Below are 23,469 nucleotides of genomic sequence, written 5' to 3' on the forward strand. Positions count from 1 at the left end.
GCTTCAGGAAAAAGTTTTGGCTTACATTGCTGACTCATCCTCCAGCTCTATCGCCTCCTCTTCTGAAGTTGTAAAAAATAAAAGCACTGAGTCGTCATTGGAGGCTCATGTTCATGAACCACACCTTTCCTTGTGTCCTTCACCCCAACCAAGATTGAAGGATGACGCAGGCCATACAACTGATTACTCCATGGAGCTGTTTTCACATACCATGCCTGGGTTATCAAGTGAAATGATGAATTACCCAGGCCAAGATGAATCTGACATGGAGTGCACTGATGCACAGCCACTGATAGATGATTCTGCTGGTACATTCACTCAGAGCACTACATTGTCCTCGCAATGTAATGAGCCAGATTCTGACCCCAATGAGACTCAGGTGCCCCTTCCCGCATACTATACCACCATACAGGGTGACACAGAGGAAGGTGCACATGACATAGAAGAGGAGGTGATGGATGACCCAGTTGTTGACCCAGATTGGCATCCATTGGGGGAAGAGGGTGCTGCTTCCAATAGCTCAGATGAGGAGGAGGAGCATCCACAGCAGACATCGACATCGCAACAGCTGTTATCTGGCAGGCCCAGAGCACTCCAAAGACAGGTTCCAAAAATCAAAAGAGTTGCTGGACAGCTTGTCCAGACTGTCAAAATAGCACAGCGTGCTAGGCCGCAAAATGTCTGCCAAAGTAGGAAGAGTGCAGTGTGGCACTTTTTTGAACAAAATCCTCATGATCAGGCCAAGGTTATCTGTAAGAAGTGCGCAAAGACCTTTAGCCGAGGGAAAAATCTGAAAAATTTGAATACCAGTTGCATGCTTGGACATTTAACCAGCATGCACTTGCAAGCGTGGACACAACACCAAACCTCAAGTACCACATGTGCAACTGATCACAAAGAAGGTAGTCAGCAACGCTATATTGTTTCCCCCACTGTAAGCCCACCGGTTAGCACAGCAGCAAATGTTGAGGTGTCGTTGCAAGGCCAAAGCAGTCAGGAATCCCACTGTTATATCAACGAAAGACTGAATCTAGGCCATCAGAAAGAACACCAACTCCATCACCATCATCAACCCTCTCTCAGTCCGCCCTGTCCACCGCTAGTTCCTCCATATGCAGCTCTCAAGTCCAGCTCACCCTCCTAGAGGCTATGAGTAGGTCAAGAAAGTATTCAGTCTCTCATGCACGTACACTGGGTTTGAACGCCCACATTGCCAAACTAATCTCGTTAGAGATGATGCCCTATCGGTTGGTGGAAAGCGCAGTACCACGCTATGACCTACCCAGTCGCCACTTCTCTCGCAAAGCCATCCCAGCCCTCCACCATCATGTGAAAGACCGCATTGTCCATGCACTCAAGCAGTCAGTGAGTGGAAAGGTGCACCTCACAACAGATGCATGGTCCAGTCGGCATGGCCAGGGCCGTTACGTGTCCATCACTGCACACTGGGTTAATGTGGTGAATGCAGGGTTCACAGGGGACAGCGGTGGTGGGACAGTGCTGCCTAGCCCACGGTATAGGAAACAGTTGGCTGTAGGCGTTCGACCCTCCTCCTCCAGAAGCGAAAGCTTGTCCACAGAGCGCAGTCGTACGAGCAGCTGCCACTGTTGCACACGAGGTGTCCCCCTATCGAGCAGCTAGTGGAAAGCATGAGCAGGCTGTGTTGCAGATGATGTGTTTGGGCGACAGACACACCGCGGAGGTGCTGGCCGAGTACTTTCAGCGACAAACTGAGTCATGGCTGGGCAGTATACATCTTGAGGCAGGCAAGGTAGTTAGTGATAACGGCCGTAATTTTGTGGCAGCCATAGCCCTTTCAAAACTCAGCCACATAGCTTGCTTGGCTAACACCTTGAACCTGGTGGTGCAGTGCTTCCTCAACAATTATCCGGAGTTAACAGCCCTGCTCCAGAAGGTGGGAAGACTGTGCGCGCACATCTGCTGGTCGCCTGTACACTCCATTCGTATGCAGAAGCTGCAGCGATTGCTCCACCTTCCCAACCACCGCCTCATTATCGACATTGCAACAAGGTGGAACTCCACCCTGCACATGGTGGAGCGGCTGTGCGAGCAGAGGCAGGCCATAATGCATTTGTGGGAGGATACACGGCCAGGCACTTTGAGAGCAGACATGGAGTTGACAGGTGTGCAGTGGTCGAAGCTGAAAGACCTCTGTAAAGTCCTTCAGTGTTTTGAGGAATGCACACGGCTGGTAAGTGCAGACGACGCCATCCTAAGCATGAGCATCCCACTTATGCGTCTGCTCATGCAAACTTTCACGCACCTTAAGGAGCAGGCGTCTGCAGCCAATGTTGACGTGAAGGAAGAGGAGGAGGGAATCCTTGATGACATTCAGCCATTGTCTGCTCAGGGACCTCTCCTGGATGAGGTGGAGGAAAAAGAGGAGGAGGAGGAGGATGATTACTTAGGGGAGGAGGATGCATCTTGTGGGGCAAGTGAAAATGTTGGCGTGGCAAGGTCTGGTACAGGGTTTGTGCGTGACTGGAGGGATGTGGATTTGCCAGAAAGTGCTCCTCCAACCAGCACTCGCAGTGCATCATTGACACCGGGAACATTGGCCCACATGTCAGATTATGCCTTGCAGATCCTAAAAAGGGACCCCCTCATTGCCAAAATGATGAACGATGACGACTACTGGTTGGCCAGCATCCTGGATCCACGCTATAAAGGCAAATTACAAAACATCATGCCACACGAGAACCTTGACCTAATATTGGCTAATAAACAAGCAACTCTGGTAAACCGGTTGGTTGAGGCATTCCGAGCACACAGCAGCGGTGATGGTTCTCACACGAGCCGTACGGGCCGGGGGCAGCTTGGCCGAGGTGTTCGTGGTGCACACAGCAGAAGTGGCGTTGGAGACAGGGGTTTCATGACAATGTTGTGGACTGACTTTTCAAGTACCACCTCACACAACTGGTAATACTGCATCGATGGAAAGTGACAGACAGCAGTTGTCAACTATGGTTACAAACTACTTTTCCTCCCATATCGATGTTCTCCCGCACAGGTCATTCCCCTTTGACTATTGGGCCGCTAAACTGGACACCTGGCCTGAATTGGCACAATATGCCTTATAGGAGCTCGCTTGCCCAGCTGCAAGTGTGCTATCGGAAAGAGTCTTCAGTGCAGCTGGATCAATCCTGACAGAAAAAAGGACCCGTCTGTCAACCCAAAATGTGGATGATCTAACCTTCATTAAAATGAACCATGCATGGGTTTCCAAGGATTTTGTCCCACCTTCCCTTGATGACACATAGGTTGCCAGAAAAATGGCTTGCTTTGGTCCTCCTCCTATTTCGTGAGCTTGACCTATTTCGCCTTTTGCAGCAGCTGAATGTCCCACATCAACATATGCCACTTTGTAAACCACCCTAACTGGGCTGCCCCCCCCCCATGGCCGGGGTCACCACCTAGCGCACGAAACTGTGCGAGTGCCGTTGCCCTGGACAGGTGGGTAGGCTGACTCTTGGGCGCGGGCACTGGCACAGGGTCCCTCATAGTGCAATCAAGTGTCTGACGGTGGTGGTGCACACCCGCCATCAGACACACCGCCGTACTATGAGGGGCCCAGTGCCAGTACTGACGCCCACAAGTGTGCCGCCCTTGCTTGGGCAGAGCCCCAGCATTTGCAATGTTTACCTCTCCCTGCTCCTCCGCTGTGTAGTCTGGGCTCTCAAATCCTTCACTGGGAGTGCCACTACAAATAGATTGAACTGAAAGATGATGGTTAAGATGCAGCTATGCCCTGTCCTGCTGGCCGGGCTCTAGCTCCAGATGATCAATGGCTTCCATTTCTTATGGACATCGACTCACAATGACATGCAGTGGTGGTTTATCATCAGCTTTCACAGTTTTCCTACTCACAAATGTGTGACATTCCGGCGCACATTTTAAAATATGCCCTCTCATGCCAATCAAATAGAATCGCCTACGGCCTGTGGCTTCTGTCTTTTGTACTCCAAAGTTACGTGACAGACCACGATAGCCAGTGAGCACCATGTTTACATCGCTCCCTGTGATAAAAATTTGATTGAGATGAGTAACAGTGATGGAATCAACGGAATTGCGATACAGCAAGACTTTATTCACAAAAAATTTTTTTCACTGTCTCAACACACAAATTAATTGAGGGTCAGCATCGCCTATGAGAATTGTGACGGAAGTTTTTCCCGTGAATTGTAATTCCTAGATTTCTGCAATCACTAGCCTTTATGTCAGTAATTGTATGCATCTCATTTCCTATTGCGGAGAGGCTGGACTGTATTACTGAGACAGAAATATAAAGATTTAAAAATAACACCAAAAGTATATAGTTGTGTACGCCTCAAATGCATTTCCTTTTTTCCACTTTTTAGATTGTTGTGTAATCCATACTGAGAACACGGAGATTTTACATGTTTAAACTATGCTATATATACCTGCTATCCAGTGATAAAGTGCCCTTTCTCAACTTTGTACAATCTGGTCAAATCCATACTGGGCCTGAGAACATCTGAGTCTGCCTCCTGATCTTTAGACATATATTATTAATGTGTAAACTAGGCTACATATATACGTGTTATCCGGTGAAACTGTACCCTTTATCAACTTTCTACAATGTTATTGAATCCATACTGGGCCTGAGAACGGATGCCGAGCTGTTAAGCAAGCTACAGCACCTGTGGTTTGGACACGTAATTTTTTCAGGAATGACGGTTAGGCCTAACTCCGGAATTGCGGTTGACCTGAACTTACTGGGAAATCATCGTTCGTTCGCGGGGAATAATATGAATCCCAGATCCCCATCACTAACGGAGTTCAGCAGGTTATCTGCACCTGTAAGCGACAAAAGCTGGTCCTTTCAGTGTAGCGTGCATGCAGCCCTGGACATGTACGGGAATGCTAGACCTGTTATTGCTCGATCTCACGTGCCAGAGCCTCGCTTATCCCTCTAGTAAGCTTGACGCGTACTGCGGGGGCATGCCGGAGTCTCGGTTGTTAACGGAATAAAGCTGAGAAATCGCTAGCACAACTACAAACACACATACCACACCACACACAGAATCGACAAAGCTTTCAAAGTGTGCATCTTTTCTTTAGGTGGCATGGTTGTGGTTTCCCGGGCGGAGTCCAATTAAGCCACAGGCTCCACTCCTGGTGGTGCCCTTTTGGACATTCCTTTAATGTTCAGCTTTGCAATCATACTGCCCCCGGAAACCAAAAACTTTGCCTTCATGGACACTGTTTGGAGGTTCGTGGGAATAACGCCGCCCGATCAGCAGTCGGCATATGGGTCGCCCTCCCAGGGCTGTGGGGTACTCGGTACCGGGCCGGTGTCAGTGGGATGTGTCACAGCAGCGGTGACCCGGACGGTGGCTCTGGGCGCCCATGTAAATGGCGTGGTATAATGGTAAAGAGTTTATATAGATAGTTTGACGCCAGCTGTGGTGTTCGGCAACATAGATGTTAGGCCGACGCTGCATGCAGATCCTCTGGGACTGATGATGTTGTGCAGCAAAGATGGTGAAGCTCCCCACAGGTGGAGCTGGAGTCCCAGGGAAGTGTAGATGTAGTGATGGGGGAAAGGCACAGGCGGTGTAGGTGCTGGTACCCAGGTGTAGCGGTGCTGGAATAACTGTAGGACACCTGAGCGTGCAGTTCCAAAGCTTTACTCACAGTCTGCAGGTTACACAGATGCCTGCCTCCGTGCTGTGTCCTCCGGGTCAGGACCTCAGCCAACCTCCGGGACCAAAATGGAAAGCTCCCTTCCAACACTCCGCCAACATGTACCTTCCTGAACGTCTCCTTTCTAGCGTTTGTGGGGGAAGCACTCACAGGACCGTGGTTCACTGAAGCGCCTCCTGTCTAACAGATGTTCCTCAGACTTTACTTGTATGGCAGACAGCTGTAGCCTTTTCCTTCTGGCTCCCACACGTCGATGCTGGGGCCTCCGAGCCTTAGTTGGGTACAGAGCATTTATAGCTGCTACTTCCCCCAGTTTCTGCTGCAGGAACGTCAGTGTCCCTACAAACTCGGAGACCGGAATCGGGACCATGCGCTCCAGCTAGGAGTGAGCCTTAACGCTTCTCATCCTCCAGCTCCCCTTCTCACGTCCACACACTTCCCCTTCCCTGCACAGAGTGCCCTAACTTACCTCCTCCCGACCACAGAGAGTAGCTCCTCAGCAGTCAGGTTCAGAGGTCTCCCTGCTAGCCTGGAGTGGGAAGTGTGTTGGGTGTTGGTTTCACTGCTAGAGAGATCCTTCGTTGCTCCCAAGCTTGACAACACACTCCCTAGGAGGAAGGTAATGCCACAGTGGCGACTGTACTCTTGGGGATGCCACAAGTGCACTGAGGCCCAGCCACTGCTGGATGATGCTGCTGGTACATTGACCCAGACCACTACATTCCCCTCACACTCTACACTGCCAGAAACTGACCCAGAGGAAACTCATGTTCCCCTTCCCACATACTATACTACCTTACACGGTGACAAAGAGGAAGGTGCAGATGAAAGTGCAGGTTCCTTGAGCAGGTGGGGGTGGCATACTCATGGGCGATGGCACAGGGCACCGCATAGTACGCAAAAGTGTCTCTGCCAGTGGGAGGGCCTAAACAGCCAAGTGCAGTGAGATGGAAGATGGGGACGACAAGGAGTTCAGAGTAGTGCTGGGATTCCCTAGCAAGGAGACTTATGTAATTGTTTTCAAGGTTGGGACAGCAATTTTTGGGGCGCACTATACTCTGGTGAATGATATAAGGGGCCCACCATACACTGGAGCATTCCAAAGGTGGACATCAGACACTGGAGCAGCATTTACAGGGCCCATTATACACTAGAGCAGTAGAAATGGGGCCCATTATATATGGAGCATTATTTGGGCCCATAAGACAGTGGAGCTTCATCCATTGGGACCAACATATACTATAGCATTATGTGGAGCTCATCATATACGGTTTGAAACATTATATGGGATCAATGATTTCATATGGAGAAATATATGGGCCTCATTACTCTGTATAGCGCACTAAGCGCTGGCCATAATACTGTATGGAGTTATATACTGTCCGTTTTTGGAGGTATTGGAGAATTTAAAATGGATATCAGTCATGAGATGTAAGAAGTGAAGTATTTTTCATTGTACTATACTGCTATTTCTCTGCCGTATCGGAGCATCATGAGTTGTGGTATGTGTTAAAGGGGCGCTCTTTGGCCCTGGGCCCACGAAAACCTGGAGCCAGCCCTACCCCCCCACAACTGTAGCCAAATAACCCCCATTTTTCAGTACGTAACTAGTATTATGAAGTAAATTAAGGTTGACAAGCTTAAGTAATAAGAATTGATGCTTTTGGCATTCAAATGGGCACTGTAGGTGTGTTTCCTGTCCTCCTCTCACTGCCGACTTTAATTCCCCATTGACTTACATTGGGTTTCGTGTTTCAGTCGGACTCCCGACTTTTCCCTATAGTCGGCCGCTTTTGCTCGACCTGACTTTTGGAAAAGTCGAGTTTCATGAAACGAAAGTCGACCCTAAAAAACCAAAAGTCGCTCAACTCTATTTATGATCCACTACATCTGGCATAGATGTAACTCAGCATTTCAGAAAAGGAACATCATGCCAACAGAAAAATATGGAGGTGGTAGTGTGATGTCTGGAGCTGTTTTACTGCTTCAGGACCTGGAAGACTTGTGGCAAATGAAACCATGAATTCTGCTGTCTACCAAAAAATCCTGAAGGAGAATGTCTGGCCATCTGTTTGTGACCTCAAGCAGAAGCAAGACAATGATCCAAAACACACCAGCAAGTCCACTCTGAATGGCTTAAGAAAAACAAAATCAAGACTTTGGAGTGGCCTGGTCAAAATACTGACCTTAATCTGATTTCTGATGCTTTGGCATGACTTTAAGGCACTTCATGCTCAGAAAACCGCCAATGTGTCTAAATTTCAACATTTCTGGAAAGTTGAGTTGGCCAAAATTCCTCCAGAGCATTGTAAAAGACTCATTGCCAGTTATTGCAAATACTTGACTTTAGTTGTTTCTAAAAGTGGCCCAACCAGTTATTAGGTTTAATGGCCAATCACTTTCAAACAAGACCCTGTAGGTTTGGATTTCTTTTTCCTTTAATAATAAGACCTTCATAAAAAAAACTGCTTTTTGTGTTTACTTGTGTTACCATTGTCTAATATTTAAATTTGTTTGGTTAGCTGAAACATTTAAGTGTGACAAACATGCAAAAGAATAGGAAGTCAGGAAGGGGGCATACACTTGTTCACACAACTGTATATGCACATATAGTCATGGCGAAAAGTGTTGGCACCCTTGAGATTGTTCCAGAAATTGATGTATTTCTCCCAGATAATTATTGCAATAACACATGTTTGTTATACACATGATTATTTCCCTTGTGTTTATTGCACCGACACAAAAAGCTGTCAAAAAAGGGAATTTGGACATCATTTCACAATAAACCACAAACATCCTTTTGGAAGTGCATTGAGCTGCAGGGTGGATTGCAGCTGAAGGGGAAAAAAAAATCTCTTTAAATCTTCTGCCTTAGCAAGTGTGAGCGAGTTGAGTGTGATCGGAGCATAAGTGCGAATGGTGGTATGTGTGTGATTTGTGATTCAGTGACTTTGGATTCAGGAAGTTTCCAAGGGAGGAATTGCTGAATTGTTGTTTGCATTTTTAAATACTTTATATTTCTTTTTACTTAATATTTCTGTCTGGTGCAATTCCCATTTGTAAATGTGCTCCATTATTGACAATGCCATCCAGTGTAAATCTTGCTACATGTATGCAATCCTTGCCAGTCGAGGGTGCATATTACTGTGCAAGATGTGAGCATGTTGTGCTTTTGGAAGCCCAGTATATGTAAAATCATCCTTAAAACCCATCCTGCATTACAAAATATGTGAATCTAATGAAAATGTAGAGTCCCTGTGGGTGGAGATAAGGGGAGGTGGAAAAATTAATGTATGCTTTAATAAGATGTGTAGTAGAGGGGTTACAAGGAAACTAAACTTCAGGAAGGCAAATTTCCAACCGATGAGAGATGATCTTAGTGCAATAAACTGGGACAATATCCTGAGACATAAAAGTACACATGGAAAATGGGAGCATTAGCATCCTTAATAGGACCTGTGCACAGTATATACCCTATGGGAATAACCATGCTAGGAATAGGAGGAAACCACAATGACTAGGTAGAGCTGTAAGGGGCGCAATAAGTGACAAAAAGAAAGCTTTTAAAAAATTAAAGCAAGTAGGAAGTGATGAGACATTAAATAAGTACAGAAAATTAAATTAATTCTGTAAAATGCAAATCAATGTAGCAAAGATTGAGACAGATAGACTCATTAACAGGGAGAGTAAAAACAATCCCAAAATATTCTTTAACTACATGAATAATAAGAAACTAAAAAATGATAGTGTTGGCCCACTTAAAAATAGTCTGGGTGAAATGGTGGATGAGGATAAAGAAAAAGCCAATATGCTTTATGAATTTGTTTTAGCTGTATTTACACAAGACAGATAACATGATCAGTGACAGTGATAACAAAAATTCTCCATTAAATGTCACCTGCTTAACCAAGCATGAAGTACATCGCCGTCTAAAAATCACTAAAGTTGAGAAATCCCCGGGCTCGGGGATTGAAGCTTGAGGAAGATAATTTGCATATTCCAGGTGCCTGCTGGGAAAAGTGAAGAGTCTCCCTAAGCAAGAGGATCGTTGGATACAGCCGGGTCCAGCTGCTTGGAAAGCATCGCTGAACCAGGGATTGAAGCTTGAGGAAGATAATTTGCATATTCCAGGTGCCTTCTGGGAAAAGTGAAGAGTCTCCCTAAGCAAGAGGATCGTTGGATACAGCTGGGACCAGCTGCTTGGAAAGCATTGCCGAACCACGCGCCTTACGGCGTGCAAATTTTTGCCTCTAGGACATTATTGCAAGAAAGCTTGCCTGACTGAGTAGATTACACAAGAAGGAAGACACGCAGCAAGTCAGCAGGATCTAGGAGCAACATGGTAGTTGTGACAACCTACATGGTGAGCTGCAACATGTGCTACATGTTCACAGATTGACCAGAAGATGAATCCAACTTCATCTGCCGGAAGTGTAGATTAGTGGCCCTTTTTAGAAGAAAAGGTGCGTGGTCTGGAAAAAAGAATTGCAACTTTGAAACTCAAAGAAAATGAAGACTTCCTAGACAGAACAGAAGCATCTCTACTGGTCACAGAAGGTGAAGAAAGTGTCAGAGAACCTCCAAAAGCAGACGAGTGGAAGCATGTGACCAAAAGAAGCAAGAAGACCACAGAGACATCACAAACCACACAACTGACAAACCGATACCAAGGCCTTGCGGAGGATGACGATGGTACACCTAAGGATGAGGCACTACAGCAAGCAAAGAAGAAAAGGGCACACAGCAACACCCAGAAGTGTCAAACCAATCTAATCAGTTTTTATGAAGAGGTAAGCTATAGACTGGACCAAGGTGAGTCATTGGATGTGGTATATCTTGATTTTTCCAAAGCGTTTGATACCGTGCCACACAAGAGGTTGGTACACAAAATGAGAATGCTGGGTCTGGGGGAAAATGTGTGTAAATGGGTAAGTAACTGGCTTGGTGATAGAAAGCAGAGGGTGGTTATAAATAGTGTTGAGCATTCCGATACCGCAAGTATCGGGTATCGGCCGATATTCGCTGTATCGGAATTCCAATACTTAGTTCCGATACTTTTTTCATATCGAATACCGGAATCGGAAGTTCCCATAATGCTAGGAGCCCGCTCGATGTGATTCCGCCTATGGGGATCCTCAGAAGTGTGGGCATATCCTGTTAGGCATATAGGCATGTTAACTACTGGCATGGCTGTGATTGGCTGCTGAAATGATGTCATGATGCACTATAAAAATCGCAGCAGCCGCCATTTCGGGTTCACTCTGCTGTGAACTCAGTTAGGGACAGGCTGCTGTTGAAGACTGTGAGGGACAGTTAGAAATAGGGATCATCAAACATATCTATTGCTCTACCCAGGCTACATAATCCACCACTGTAGCATTTTTTTAGCCCAGCAGCGCTGTTTTAATAGCTGTCTGCAAGGGCTGTGTGAGTGCAGACCCACGCTGTGTATTGTGTCCTGCAGGCACGTCTGCTTGTAGGCCGCCCAGCGTATGTCTCTGCCTCATACACATTTTTCTTTTATTGCTGCTTTTTTTTTCTCCTGTATAGTGTGCTTCCATACGTATCCATATACGTTGGTTGCAAACACTAAAGGAGTGGACAGCGGAGCCTTTCAGCAGCCTTTCAATGCGATAGCCCATTTCTCTGCACTGTTTTTGGCTGTCTGATAGGTCTCTCTGTGTGTGAGTGCAGCTCACGTTGTAGTGTGTTCTACAGCCACCGCTAGCTGTAGTCCGCTCAGCGTGCGTCACTGCCTCATACATAGTCCTTTTTTTGTAGTTAATTAGTCCAGATTTTTGCTCCTATATTAGTGTGCTTCCATCCGCATCCATTGTCATTGGTTGGTTGCAAACACTATATAGGATTAGATAGAGGAGCCTTTTTCCTGGCTTGTGCCCTTCAGGGCCAGCCAGACTAGTATCACCCTATTTTTTGGAGCCTCATCAATTGCATTGTAGGTTAGCTTCCTGCATTGTAATTGCTCCAAAAAGTTTGTGATACTATAGCTTTCATACTTTGGTCACATCCTTTTATTTTTCCCCCCCCAAAAAAAGGAAATAAAGTTCACCAAACACTCCACTTTACAGTTGTGTAGGCCACATTAGATCATATTAAAGTGTAGTACACACACTCTTAGCCAAATTAGTGTTTCTTATACTGATTAGCAGGTGTTCAGGAATAAGAACACTAAGCCCCCCCTTTTTTACTTTTCTGCCTATCTTTATCAGTCTACCAAGATGAAGAAGGCAGGGAGTAAGGCACGTGGTCGTGGCGTTTCAGCAGGGAGAGGATGGGGGGATTCAGTGTCTGCTGCGGCCACCAGTGACCCGGCATCCCCCACTTTTACCAGGCAACAGTCCTTCATGCGCAGCTTTGTAGGACCTCGCTGTAACCCACTGCTGCGTGACGAACAAATTGAAGCCGTTGTCGGATGGATGGCAGCTAACGCATCCACTTCAATGACTTCCGCATCCTCCCAGGGCCAGAGCACTGAAGAGCAACCATCTGTCTCTTCACCACCTGCCAAATTGCCCAGGCAGTCTGAGAGCACTGGACTGGAGCCATCTCAATCTTTACTTCTGTTCTCAGAATCTGTTGGCTTGGAAAGAGGTGGCCAGCCAAGCAGCATTCTAGAGCGTGAAGAAGAGGGAGTATGCAGTGATGCGCAACTGCTTTGTCCCTCTGAATCTGAAGAGGCGGCTGGGCCAGTGCCTATTGTCAGCACACCTCAGTGCTCATCTGATGATGAGACTCAGTTGCCAATTTCTGGTGCGTAAGGTGCTGGCGAGACAACCCAGGACCAGCCGGTGCTTGAAGAGGGGAGTGGAGATGATGAGGTCCTTGACCCATCATGGCGTCAGCCACAGGAAGGTGGTGGGAGCAGCTCTGAGGAAGAGATTCCCCGAACGGCCAAAAGAGGAGGGAGAGGGCGGGGGCAGACTTGGTTGCCTGTAGCCTCTACTTTGGCACCCGTGAGGAGCAATCCTCTTCCAAAACAGAAAACGGGCACACCCAGGACTTGCAGTGCGTGGTCTTTTTTTGACACAGTTGCAGATGACATTTGCTTTGTCAAATGCAAGCTGTGTCATCAGAAAGTGAAACGAGGGAAAAATGTGAGCAACCTCAATACCACAAATATGTGGAAACATGTGCGTACCAAGCACGAGGCGGAGTTACACAGACACACTGAAGATGTAGGCCAACCTTCAGCAGCACCTACCACCTCTTCAGCTCGTGTTGGGGCCTCTACCTCCAGCTCACACACAGCTGGTTCGGCTTCCTCACTGGAACGCCATGGAAGAACCTCTGCCACTGTTGTCCAGAGACCCAGTGAAATTCCACCCACTGAACCACGTTCTCAGTCATCATCACAATCCCAGGCCACTCACCAGCAATCGGTAGCACATGCATGGGAGAAAAAGCGGCCATACTCGGCAAACCATCCCCGAGCACTAGCTCTGAATGCCGGCATTGCCAAACTACTGGCCCTTGAGATGCTGTCATTCAGGCTGGTGGAGACTGACACCTTCCGGAACTTGATGTCATTGGCAGTTCCACAATACAATGTGCCCAGCCGCTTTTATGGAGGTAAAAATTAAAAATGCGCTACTAAACGCCATCAGTAGCAAGGTCCACCTGACCTCCGATGCGTGGACCAGTAGCCATGGACAGGGATGATACCTTTCCCTCACTGCCCATTGGGTCAATGTTGTGGAGCCGGGTACAGATCTGGAGAGTGGCTCTATATGTATTCTGCCAACTCCAAGGATTGCAGGAATGCAATCTGTACATATTGAGTCCTCCTCCTACTCTAGTTCCTCGGAATTAGCACTGCATGAGCCTGTTAGGCCAGATATGAGTACAGGTGTGGCCAAACGTCAACAGGCCATACTCAAATTAATTTCTTTGGGGAATCGGAGCCACACAGCACAGGAGCTCTGGAATGCCATCAAGCAGGAGAGCAATGTGTGGTTTGTGCCAATGAATCTCCAGCCAGGTTTGGTAGTGAGTGACAATGGCCGAAGTCTAGTGGCAGCTCTGGGCCTAGACAACCTCACTCACATACCATGTCTGGCACACGTGCTCAATTTGGTCGTGCAGAGCTTTCTGAGGGACTATCCGGATCTTGATGCACTGCTGCACAAGGTTCGCCTAGAGTGTGCTCACTTGCGGCGTTCCAGCATGGCAAGATCGCGCATTGCATCTCTGCAACGCCGATTCCGCCTGCCAGAGCATCGCATCATATGTGACCTCCCCACCAGGTGGAATTCAACGTTACATATGTTGGAGTGGTTGTGTGAGCAGCAGGCAGCAGTAATGGAGTACCAGCTGCATCAGGCGCAAACAAGTCGCACTGTGCGCCGGACACACTTCACCACCACTGAGTGGGCCACTATGAGGGACATCTGCCAAGTTTTGCGTGCCTTCGATGACTCCACGCGGATGGCCAGTGCAGATGATGCACTAGTCAGCATGACTGTCCCCCTTATCTGTCTGCTTCAAAAAAACCTTATAAGCACTAAGTGAGGAGGTTTTTGAAGAGGTCGAGGATGAGGAGTCAGAAATGCCATCTGCTTCTGGCAAGTCTGCGCAACATGCTTCCACACAAAGGCCCAGGCAGGGGACACTTAGTGAGGAGGATGACGAGGCGTCAATGGAGGAGGAGGAACACATCTCTCCAGAGGAGGGAGGTACACAAGGCTCTAGTAGTCAGTGTGTACAGCGAGGGTGGGGTGATGCTGAGCAGGCTGAGATGCTGCCTCAAGCTGGGGACAGCGTTTCCAGTCCAGTTGGCAGTCTACAGCACATGGTTGATTTCATGCTGCAGTGCTTGTTAAATGACCGCCGCATCTCCAACATTTCTCCACACGGCTGATTATTGGGTGTACACCCTCCTAGATCCTCGCTACCGGGACAACTTACAAAGCCTCATACCACAGTTGAACCGGGAGCGTAAAATGCGGGAATACCAAGAAACACTTGTGCAGGCCATCATGTTCTCCATTCCCCCCGCAAGTGTTGCTGGTAGTGCTTTTCAAAGCAGCCATGTGGGTAGAGGCAGTGGAGGAAGCTCTGCACAAAGAGGTAGCAGAGGCAGTGCCACAGGACAAGGCAAGGCCAGTATGGCCCAAATGTGGAAAAGTTTTGTGGGACCGCCACAAACGGCTACACCATCACAGACGGCTCCAGTCAGCAGGAAGCAACGTTTCCGTCAGATGGTGACAGACTACTTGTCTTGTCCTGTTAGTGTACTCCCAGACGGCTCTTCCCCGTTCAAGTATTGGGTCTCTAAGCTGGATGCATGGCCAGAGCTTAGCCAGTATGCATTGGAGGTGCTGGCTTGCCCTGCTGCCAATGTATTATCGGAACGTGTCTTTAGTGCTGCAGGTGGTGTGTTAACAGACCGTCGCACGCGACTATCCGCCGATAATGTTGACCGGCTTACTTTTGTGAAAATGAACAAGGCCTGGATCTCACCTGAATTTGCCAGTCCTCTTCCAGAATCAATAATTGGCTGGCAACAGGATCCAGGTCTCCTGTTGTGTTCATGTTTCTATGACCTGAACTTTATTTCCTGGGCTACAGCAACGCCCGTTGTTGCTCAGAAGTGCTGTCCACACAGACAAAACACTCGCTCATGTGTAAGTGGGGTTTGGTAACGTCAGCTGATCCCCTGCTGTGTGTATGGCAAAGTGTCCTGCTCCCTCCACAGTCAAACAACGTCAGATTTACACCTGGCTCCAAGTAGGCCTTGGCCTACTACCTGATTTTCCCTGGGCTCTGACACCGCCAGTTGGTGCTCAGAAATGCTGTGCGCACAGACAAAACACTCGCTCATGTGTAAGTGGGGTTCGGTAACGTCAGCTGATCCCCTGCTGTGTGTACGGCAAACTCTCCTGCTGCCTACAACTTCTGACTACCTCTGATTTAATATGTTCTCTGATTTGCCCTCTGTCTCCACTCTGTTTTGAGTATTTCCTCCGGCCTACAACACCGCCTGTTTCTGCTCTCAAGTGCCATCTGCACAATCAACACTTGTTCCTGTGTTATCTGGGTCCTGTAACATCTGCTCATCTCCAGAGGTGAGTCCGGCAATGTCTCCTGCTTTGTCTACATTCCCACTACTTGTAGTGGAAAAGTGGACAGAGCAGGAGACATTGCCTGACTCACCTCTAGGGAGAAGCTGGTGTTACAGAACCCCAGTAACACAGGAACAAGTGTTGGTTGTGCAGACGGCATTTCAGAGCAGCAACTGGCGTGGTTGGAAGCCAGAGGAAATACTCGAAACAGAGTGAAGCCAGAGGCCTAATTGGAGTACGTTGACAGTTAGTAGTAGTCTAGAAACAATCGAAAACTGCCACCAAGTAGGCCTCAGCCTACTACCTGATTTTCCCTGGGCTCCGACACCGCCAGTTGGTGCTCAGAAGTGCTGTCCACACAGACAAAACACTCGCTCATGTGTAAGTGGGGTTCGGTAACGTCAGCTGATCCCCTGCTGTGTGTATGGCAAAGTGTCCTGCTCCCTCCAAACTCAAAGTACCTCAGATTTACACCTGGCTCCAAGTAGGCCTCGGCCTACTACCTGATTTTCCCTGGGCTCCGACACCGCCAGTTGGTGCTCAGAAGTGCTGTCCGCACAGAAAAAAGAAAAACACTCATTCATGTGTAAGTGGGGTTCGGTAACGTCTGCTGATCCCCTGCTGTGTGTACAGCAAACTCTCCTGCTGCCTCCAAATTCTAACAACGTCTTATCTTAAACTGCCTCCAAGTAGGCCTCAGCCTACAAAATGACTATGCCTGGGCTCCAACATCGTCAGTTGTTGCTCGGAAGGGCTGTCCACACAGAAAAAAAACACTCGTTCATGTGAAAGTGGGGTTCGGTAACGTCAGCTGATCCCCTGCTGTGTGGAGGGCAAACTGCTGCTGCCTTCAAATTGTAACTACTTCAGATTTAAACATTCTCTGATTTGGCCTCTGTCTCAACTCTGTCTCTAGTATTTCCCCCGACCTCCAACACCGCCAGTTCCTGCTCACAGTTGCCGTCCACGTATTCCACACTTGTTCCTGTGTTCCTGGTGTTCTGTTACGTGAGCAGATCCCCCAATGTGTGTCCAGCACTGTCTCCTGCGCTGTCCACCTTCCCACTGCAAGTGGTGGGAATGTGGACAGAGCAGGAGACATTGGCAGACACACATCAGGGGATCTGCTGACATTACAGAACCCCAGGAACACGTGTGGATTGGGCAGACGGCTGCTGTAAGCATAAACTGGCGGTGTTGGTGGTCAAGTGAAATCCTGGAAACAGAGTGGAGACAGATGCCTAATTGGAGCACGTTGACAGTCTGTTGTAGCCTACAAACAATCTAAAACTACCACCAAGTAAGCCTCGGCCTTCACCATGATTGTCCCTGGGTTCCAACAACGCCAGTTGGTTCTCGGCAGTGTGTTTGGCACGGGTACTCCCTGTTGCCCAGCCTGGTTCCAGCACGCCAGCTGTTTCCGGGTAGTGTCAAGGACACTATGCCAACAATCCGTTGTCCTGTCGTCTTGCGGCCAGGTTAGCCGACTCTACGGTGCCTGCAGTTTAGTTGATTCCTATGTCGGCCATAGGGTCCATGGACCCCCTGTAGGACTGTGGGTTTCGGTAACTGTGGCAGGCTTGCGGCCTGGCTACTTTGCTTTGGATGGGTACCTTCTGCTACCCACCCGGGTTCCAGCACTGTCAGCTGGTTCTCGCCAGAGCCTTTGGCCTAGGTGCCTCCATCTCGGTATCTGAGGTCCAGCACCGTCAGCTGGTCCTTGGTAGTGCTTTTTAGCACAGGTACCTTCTGCTTAGTAATCGTGGTCCAGCACCGTCAGTTGGTCCTCGGTAGTGCCATTGGCTCTTGTTCCTTCTGCTACCCATCCGGGTGCCAGCACTGTCAGCTGGTTCTCGCCAGAGCCTTTGGCCTAGGTGCCTCCATCTCGGTATCCGAAGTCCAGCACCATCAGCTGGTCCTTGGTAGTGCTTTTTAGCACACGTACCTTCTGCTTAGTAATCGTGGTCCAGCACCGTCAGTTGGTCCTCCGTAGTGCCATTGGCTCTTGTTCCTTCTGCTACCCATCCGGGTTCCAGCACTCTCAGCTGGTTCTCACCAGAGCCTTTGGCCTAGGTGCCTCCATCTCGGTATCCGAGGTCCAGCAAGGTCAGCTGGTCCTTGGTAGCGGTTTCTAGCACAGGTACCTCCTGCATAGTAACCGGGGTCCAGCACGTCAGCTGTTCCTCAGTAGTGCCATTGGCTATTGTTCCTTCTGCTGCCACTAGGGGTTCCAGTACTGTCAGCTGGTTCTCGCCAGTTTCTCAGCCTTCTTGTACCTTCTGCTACATTTCCAAGATCAAGCTTTTTGAAATTGTCTTTGGTAATCCTTATTGATCTCCATGATGACGACCCTGATGATGACGACCCTGAAGACCACACCAAGAAGACCAGAAATATGACCCTAAATAATATGACCAAGAGGACAAAGAACATGAAGACAACCACCAAGATACAGAACAAAAGACAGAAGAACAAGAAGCAGAAGAAGCAAAAGCAGAAGAACAGAAAGCAGAAGAACATTAAGCATAAGACTAAAAATCATCATAGTAGAAATCAAAATTATAAGCAGAAGACGACTAAGCAGTAAATGGGGGTGAGTCCGTTCCTCCTCGTGGTGCCCCTGGAAAATGCCTGCTGCTGCAGGCCAAACTGAACGCGGACAAATCCTGTTGTAAATCTTTTGTGACAGGCAGAACGTAAGGTGTAATCTTATAACTTTTATAGATAAGTACTACAGGAATGCCTGTCACCATAAGAAAATGAAGAAAAAGAAGAATAGGAAGAAGATGAAGAAATTGCATATGAAAATTAATAATAGCTGAATAAGAAGAATATGAAGAATGGAAAAAAAAATTAATGGGAAGAAGATGAAGAAGAAGAAGAAGAAGATGAATAAGGTGAAGAAAAAGTTCATGAAAAAAATGCTACTGCTGCGGATCATGAAGGAGAAAGTGTGGGAGAAGTACAAAAGAAGGTGAAGAGCATGGAAGTGGTGAAACATACATATCTGACAAAATATAAAAAAGGTTAACATAGTCAATATCTTTTTAACTCCGAACGTCTTGAAAAAAAAAATTGGAATTAATGCTATGCCATGTGATTTGAATAAACCACTATGCCTTTAATGTCTCCTCCACCTCCCACAATACATTCTACATGATTCTTATTTGTTTTCAATTATGTAGAATTAGCCAACAAGGAAATAAAGGGCTTTTTTAAATTCCGATACCGGAAGTCCCATTGACTTGAATGGGACTTTCGGAATCGGCGATACCCGATATTTTTTTCGTATCGGGCGATACCATCCGATACGATATTTTTGGGTATCGAACGGTATCGCTCAACACTAGTTATAAATGGTATATTCTCTAACTGGGTCACTGTGACCAGTGGGGTACCGCAGGGGTCAGTGTTGGGACCTATTCTCTTCAACATATGTATTACCGATCTGGTAGAAGGTTTGCACAGTAAAATATAGATATTTGCAGATAATACAAAACTATGTAAAGCAGTCAATACAAGAGAAGATAGTATTCTGCTACAGATGGATCTGGATAAGTTGGGAACTTTGGCCGAAAGGTGGCAGATGCAGTTTAACAATGATAAATGTAAGGTTATACACATGGGAAGAAGGAATCAATATCACCATTACACACTCGTCAGACCACACTTGGAGTATTGTGTGCAATTTTGGACGCTGGTGCTCAAGAAAGACATTACTGAACTTGAAAGGGTTCAAAGGCGGGCTATTAAAATGATAAATGGAGTTGGTTCACTACAATACCCAGAAAGGTTATCAAAATTAGGTCTATTTACTCTAGAAAAGAAAAGACTTACGGGAGACTTAATATATATGTACAAGTATATCAGAGGGCAATACAGAGATCTCTCCAATAAACTGTTTGTACCAAGGACTGTGACAAGAACAAAGGGGCATTCTCTTCGTTTGGAGGAAAGACAATTTCTGCACCAGCATAGAAGAGAGTTCTTCACGGTAAGTGCAGTGAGGCTCTGTAATTCTCTTCCTGAGGAAGTGGTGATGGCCAACTCACTGAATGAATTTAAGAAAGGAATGGATGCTTTTCCTGTGAGTAACAGTATAGAATGTTACAAATAACATAATATTATAGGTAGATGGTTGACCCAGCTTAGGGGAAGGAATTTTTTTTCCCTATGGAGAAAATTGGCTTCTACTCTGTGGGTTTTTTGCCTTCCCCAGGATCAACAATGCAGAACAGCTGCACTAAAAATAGGCTGAACTAGATGCATATAAGGTCTTCCTTCAGCCTTCAAAACTATGTTACTATTTTACTGAACGGTAAACCACTGGGTAAATCTGACATGGAGAAGGACTTGGGGATCCTAGTTAATGATAAACTTACCTGGAGCAGCCAGTGCCAGGCAGCTGCCAAGGCAAACAGGATCATGGGGTGCATTAAAAGAGGTCTGGATACACATGATGAGATCATTATACTGCCTCTGTACAAATCTCTGGTTAGACCGCACATGGAGTACTGTGTACAGTTTTGGGCACCAGTGCTCAGGAAGGATATAATGGAACTAGAGCGGGTACAAAGGAGGGCAACAAAATTAGTAAAGGGGATGGGGGAACAACGATACCCAGAGAGATTAGCAAAATTAGGATTATTTAGTCTAGAAAAAAAGACGACTGAGGGGCGCTCTAATAACCATGTATAAGTATATAAGGGGACAATACAAATATCTCTCTGAGGATCTGTTTATACCAAGGAAGGTGATGGTCACAAGGGGGCATTCTCTGCATCTGGAGGAGAAAAGGTTTTTCCACCAACATGAAAGAGGATTCTTTACAGTTAGGGCAGTGAGAATCTGGAATTCCCTGCCTGAAGAGGTGGTGATGGCGAACTCAGTCAAAGGGTTCAAGAGAGACCTAGATGTCTTCCTGGAGCATAACAATATTGTATCTTACAGTTATTGTTAGGTTCTTTAGAAGGACATAGATCTGGGGATTTATTCTGACAGAATTTTATAGGCTGAACTGGATGGACTATTTTCTTTTCTCTGCCTTACTAACTATGTTACTATGTTACTATGGATACACCCCCGGGTACAGCAAGAATTAAGTACAATCATTGATAGACGATTTGTTAGGAGTCGGATTTCTGTGTTTACTCAGCAGGGATCCAGATCCTCACATTCTGCACTCTCCTATTTTTCCACTGCAGAGGAGATTGCAGAGGAGATTGCCTTGCAGCAAATCTCTCCTGAGGCTAAAGGCCCCTTTACATTTAGCGATGCACCAGCGATCCGACCAGCGATCCGACCTGGTTAGGATCGCTGGTGCATCGCTAAATGATCGCTAGTGAGCTGTCACACAGGCAGACCTCACAGCGATGCAACAGCGATGCAGCAGCGACGCAGCGCACGATACTCACCTTGCACACACAGCGATCCTGACTTCCTCCCGCCCACCTCCACGCGTCACTCGTCAGCGCCAGCAGGAAGTGGACAACGAGAAATAGAGTGGGACATTCTCGCGCAATCAGCGATGGAAAGCGGGGGAGCCGGTCGGAGGTAAGTATCACACATAGCGATATCGCTATAACGTCACAAAATCGGTGACGTTATAGCGATATCGCTAGTGATATCGCTATGTGTAAAACCCCCTTAAGTACTTCTGTCCTCTTACTCGGCATGCTCATGGGACGATCTCCCATTGAAGATCGGGAGTCATGTGCTCAGGTCCCACTCCAGTTCTCATTGGTCCATCTCAGAGATCTGGAAGCGTACAGAAGGTCCCGGCTGCTATAAAAGGCGCGCATGGCTGTTCCGCCATGCGCTAGTATAGACTTACTTGCTGCTGTGTGTATGAGGATGGATGCATGATTCTGGTGACTGACTCATTTGAAACCCCTTCCCTCTGATATTACGCATGTGGATAGGGATGGAGTTAGAATCAGCGCCAGCGCTCCTCTGCTGCAAGACCCACAGCTGCTATCGTCCGACATTGCGCTTGCGCCTTGCCTTTGTCGTTTAGCGGCAGTGTCCACGCCGCACTGCAGTAGCAGCCTACTTTGCGTTCGCAGTTGCAACGCCGCGCACACGGTAGGTCTAGACGGACGTAGTGCCGCCATCTTGGGCTATTCCTGTGACCGTATACTGTGTGTGCGTTTTTTACTGAGTACTGTGACTACAACAGGCTCAGTCATTTGTGCTTGTACTTTTTTGCATCTCTGTGAGTTAACTGAGATTGCTCTGCGCATCTGGGTGAAGTTTAACCCTGTGTGCATTTCCGCCATATTGCTCCTGCCACCACTTAGCAGCAGTTACATCACCTACTGCACGGTGAACCCCGAGCGGCGAACGCACTTTATTATTATTTTTATTTAGTGCGTTCCGCCGTTCCTAACATTATACTAGTGCCAGGGTCTGGCTAGTGATGGTAGAACAGCAGCAACTCTTACAGTGTATTCAGCAGCTTGAGGGCTGGCTGGCCACTCTTGAGAGGGCTCTCTCAGCTGCACAATCCACCGAAGCTGCTGTAAAAGCAATCACAGATGCTATTTCCCATATGTCCACGTCCTCCCCCGCGCCGACAGTTACCCGCCTCCCGATAAATTTTCTGGCGATGGTGACTCCTGTAGGGGTTTCATCAGCCAGTGCTCCATTCAGCTGGAGTTACTGGCTGCGCGATTCCCTACGGAACGGGCCAAGGTGGGGTTTATTGTTTCCCTGCTGTCGGGCAAAGCATTGGAGTGGGCTACGCCACTATGGGAGCATGGTGACCCAGAGGTCCGGACCGCTGCTCACTTACTAACAGCTATTAAGCAGGTTTTCCTCGGTCCACGGGTCACGCACGATACCTCTCTTCAGCTTCTTGCTTTGACTCAGGGTGCTCTCTCGGTTAGTCAGTATGCCGTCTGTTATGATTGAGTCACCGTAGGAGGCAAAAACAGAATACTAGCTAAGTCCAGAAAACCAGAGAAGTTGGCAGCTATCGGATTGCAGACCCCTGAACCTATCAACAACAACTAGCAGTAGCCGTGGGGGGTTCCTACGGTGCCCTAGACCCCTCGATCACAGCCAGAGAACTAAATAGCCTAAAGACAGAAAGGGAAATCTAAACTGCCCCAGAGCAGACCCCAAAGCAAAAGGCAGCCCCCAATATATAATGACGGTGAAGCAAGATGAAAAAACACTCACACAGATAGAAAGATAGGCTGAGCAAATGATGGGGCCAAAGCTAACTAAATAGGACAGGATAGAAAAGCTGCTGTCTGCAATCCGCCAAAACCCTATCAAAACAAGAGCCAACAGACTGATAGGGAAAAAAGCCCTGAAGACACTAGGCTTCAAAAAGACTATATCAGTACTCAGGTATTTTCTGAAGACAGAGCAAAAAGGAAATCAGCTCACCCCAGCAGGGAATGGCAGAAATCCAGAAAAACAAGGCAAAACGAAACCAAAACACAAATGCAAAAAGCAGAGCAGAAAACTTAGCTTTTGAGGAGCAGGAATCAGACTGGTCTCCTAGAATCCCTCAGGGAAATCACCAGCAAGGCAGAAGGGCGTCGGCTGCCTTTTATCCAGTCAGCAATTCCAGTCACCCAGTCATCATCATCCTGCTCAGGTGCTTGGTAATCAGCCTCACTACCTTCCTTCACCAGAAGAGGGAGTTCATCAGACCTCAATGGTGAAGTGGAAAATGAACTCACAACAG

This window comes from Dendrobates tinctorius, unplaced genomic scaffold, assembly GCF_039654945.1.
Source record: "Dendrobates tinctorius isolate UK_male_01 unplaced genomic scaffold, ASM3965494v1 ptg000044l, whole genome shotgun sequence".
NCBI classification, from domain to species: domain Eukaryota; kingdom Metazoa; phylum Chordata; class Amphibia; order Anura; family Dendrobatidae; genus Dendrobates; species Dendrobates tinctorius.